This window comes from Gekko japonicus, unplaced genomic scaffold (genome assembly GCF_001447785.1).
Source record: "Gekko japonicus isolate JY-2015 unplaced genomic scaffold, Gekko_japonicus_V1.1 scaffold5255, whole genome shotgun sequence".
In the NCBI taxonomy this organism is placed as follows: Eukaryota; Metazoa; Chordata; class Lepidosauria; order Squamata; family Gekkonidae; genus Gekko; species Gekko japonicus.
The window spans coordinates 39417-43424 of NW_015164796.1; the positions used below are offsets into that span (position 1 = coordinate 39417).

Genomic DNA, 4008 nt, shown 5'->3' on the forward strand with positions numbered 1-4008 from the left:
TGGGAACCGCAGGTCAGCAATTCTGAGCTAAAGCTGAAAAGAACATTTCAAAAATATTAATACTATCTTGTTAATATCTTGCAAATCTGGAGCTCAGGGAAAAACATCTACTTCCCGAGCCACCATCTTGGGTCTACCTCACAAATATTAATAATGTGTGAAAATTTCCTATTTTACCATTCTGATTTAGGAAGTGATGCTTTCCGTATGAAATCGGAATGTATTTGGAATACGAATGCTTTGCCTCAGAGCATAAATACAGTGTCGGCATCTCCTCCTTGTTTGGACTTTGGCAGGTATAAAAAAAATGTTATAAACTGTCACAGTGAAAGGTGGGCAGGCAGATTATATATATATGACTACGTATCAATAATCTATCACTGTTGAATATCAAATCCTGAAATGAAATATTACTGAATGTTAAAGCTAATGTTGGAGAATCCAAAGAATGCCTGACAAATGTAGGCCATTCGCAGAAGGCAAAGGTTCAATAAATCAATAAATAAAATTAAAATATGTTAAAATGAGTCTTCAAGCAAAAGGACCATAACATGTACTCTTAGGTTTTAATATGGGGACTACTGCAGAATAAATTATTACATCCTGTGGCCTCTGAGACTGCGCTTTCCACTATGTAATGGTAGGGAGGGGGGCTTGTAAAATAGCCAATATGAGAATAGAGGTCATTACAGATGTTTCCTCATTTTTTTAACTGTGAGATATTGGAGGGTTTAAATATTTAGCTGTAGAGAGTCTTAGCGCATCATCCAGGCATTCAAGGATCGTATGGTCCAATAAGGCAGCACGAATGGTTGCTGATCTTCTTCATTCCTTAACCGTAGAAAAGTCTATTCCTTTATTAAATGATTTGGAAAAGACGGTAGACTGGCCTATGAGATATGATAAAGTAGTCAAGTGTGTTTCGGAGGCACTGAAATTGATGTCACAGCAACAACAACTAGCAAAGAAAACCTATAAGGCAAGTGATATTAAATGTTTACAATATGGACACACACCCCTACCTGAAATCTCTCAAGAAGCCAAACTGGATTGCTCTACTAGTGAAAAGACAAAGGCCTGAATCCAGATCCTCCAGCCTGCATACTAATACACCTTGTGGTATGGTGAACACCTCATAAATTGTGTATCAGAAGGGGACCAGATAGCTACTTCTAGGCATTCAACATGCTGAGGAAGCCTTCCTTGTTCATTTCAAATGGTCATTTCTGAGGGCTTAATTACTTGACCTCTGATCAACAAGCAACACGGACAAAAAAAATCACAACCTTTGAATCTGTTCCCGAGTCTAGGTATGAACGATGTGAACTATTTTTAAACCAACACCTTTCTTCCCTCAGTGACCTTTGCAATCACTTCAGTATTTTGTGTTGTTTTCCCCCCTCACCTAGTATCATCACCACAAATCAGATATTTTTATGAAGTGAGAAAAAAGAATCTAAAGAAAAAGACATGCACAAAAAGAGCAAAAGAGGTATGAGATACCCCAGTAACCAGAAGCTGGCATGGAGTTGTTTATTCTTTAAATCTCCATGAAAAAAAAAACAAAACAACACCTCTAATGCTGGCATGGCAGAGGTCTTGGAGCTAATTCCCAGGGACTTTTTTTTTTTAAATCACATTTGTTATCAGTGCTAATGGAGCCATTTTAATTCAAACAGTTTTTGACCAGGCTCCTGAGATTTTCAGTTGGAGAAACCCAGATTCCCCAGCAGTGTTGTTGTCCATCTTTCGTCAGGGTTAGCCTTTCACAGCTAACCTGACAGAAGGTGAGCAGTGGGCCATCTGTCTTTTACATCAGACTTCTTTCGAATTAGACTTCATTCTGTTTCCTCCCCTGACCTTAACCCTCAGAGAAAACAGTTTGAAAAAGTAGACAACTCAAGGTTTAATAGTTCCTCTAGCAATACTGTACTCTTGTCAGTACACAGACACATACTTTAAAATTGCTGTCCAGCAGTTAATATGGCTCTTTGAATCAAATCAATCGATCAATCTAATTCTCAGTGTAGCCAAATCCAGAGACTGGAGCTATAAGCAGACAAGACAGATTTCTACCAATCTGAAAAAGACCCAGGTTTGCTGAAAAATCTGAAATCTGTTGTTGTTTTTTTAAATCACATAGGGGGGTTAAATGCTCCAAAAATATTAGAAACAGCATTGTAGCTTTAAGAAATGAATGTTCTCTTAGTGGCTACTGTGGGAGTTGCTAGGCAACCCTAATAATATTGCCAGCCTTCAAGTCTTGGTTTCTGATGGTAAAAGGCAGGGGTAAGGGGGAAGGAGCTTTCCAGGGCTATTTTGAGCGGGGCCAGGTCTGACAGCAACCACTGCGTGACTTGATCAACTACCAGATGACTTGATACTATGCAATTTGTATGACTTACCCAGGACTGGCTGCTTGCTACTACTCAACAGCAGCCACCATATGAAAGCCAGTGTGGTATAGTCTGGCATCACGCCTTCTACAATGAGCTTCGTGTTGCTCACAGAAGTCCCCTGAAACTTAAAGCCAGCAGAGAGAAGATGGCACAGATTATGTTTGAGACATTCAACACTCCAGCCATGTATGTGGCTATCCAGGCTGTGTTGTCCCTGTATGCCTCTGGCCGTACCACTGGTATTGTAATGGACTCTGGAGATGGTGTTACACACACTGTGCCCATCTATGAGGGTTATGCCCTTCCTCATGCCATTCTGCGACTGGATTTGGCTGGCCGTGATCTCACAGACTACCTCATGAAGATTTTGACAGAAAGAGGCTACAGCTTCACCACCGCAGCTGAAAGGGAAATTGTGTGAGACATAAAGGAGAAGTTGTGCTATGTTGCAGGAAATGGCTACTGCTGCTTCCTCCTCCTCCCTGGAGAAGAGCTATGAATTTCCTGATGGTCAGGTGATCACCATTGGAAATGAAAGATTAAGGTGTCCAGTGGCCCTGTTCCAGCCATCTTTCCTAGGTATGGAATCCTGTGGTATTCATGAGACCACTTTCAACTCTATCATGAAGTGTGATGTAGATATCAGGAAGGGCCTGTATGCCAACACAGTTTGTTTGGTGGTACCACAATGTACCCTGGAATTGCAGACAGAATTCAGAAGGAGTTCACAGTTTTGGCTCCTAGCACAACGAAGATAAATATCATTGCCCCACCTGAGCACAAATACTCCATCTGGACTGGTGACTCTATCACATCTCTGTCTACCTTCCAGCAGATGTGGATCAGTAAGCAGGAATATATTGAATCTGGCCTACCTTTTGTCCACCATAAATGCTTCTAAATGGACTACTGGCAAATGCATAGTGTTTGCTGCATGTGTTTTGTGGTATATTGGTTAGAGTTTCAGACTGGGATCTGGGAAGCCCGGGTCCAAATCTCCATTGTGCCGTGGGAGCTCACTGGGTGACCTTGGGCCAATTACAGGGTTGTTGTGAGGGTAAAATGGGAAGAGAATGGTGTAAGGTGTTTTTGATCCACATTGTGGAGAATGAAGTAAAGAAATAATAAATTTTACGGAAGATGGGAGGCAGCTAAAAAGTAAGTTGGTGGATGGGTGGGTGGGAAGGAGAGAAGGAAGCAGGGGAAATTGTGGATATGGAGGCTGCCAGGAGAGAAAGAGGAAATAGGGTGGATACAGAGATACAGGGGAAGGTGAATTGCTCCCCACTGTGCTACTGGACCCATAGGCTGACATTATGCAATCTGGCCCAGACTGGTGGCAAGCACCATACTACTGGGCCCAGCCTTGCATCCACCACCATACAACTGGGCCATCGTTTTCTCAAGGAGAGGCTGCAGACAGAGGGAGGGAGGGAGGAAGGGAAAGTTGAAGACAGGGGGGCAGATTTAGTTTGGCTAGTGGGTGGAAGGAGAAAAGGCAGTAGGAATGGGGAAGAGGCTATGGGAGCTTCCAGGGAAGGAAAAGAGCAAATAGTGGGGGAGGGGGAATGAGGTACCTACTGCTAGTCCTTGTGGGTCCCCCACTTGT

The 4008-nt window shown here is 42.6% G+C and overlaps 1 pseudogene; it reads left to right on the forward strand.

Moving 5' to 3' along the window:
• The first annotated feature begins 808 nt into the window (after positions 1-808).
• On the forward strand, positions 809-3300 carry LOC107109168 (annotated as a pseudogene).
• Positions 3301-4008: the final 708 nt, after the last annotated feature.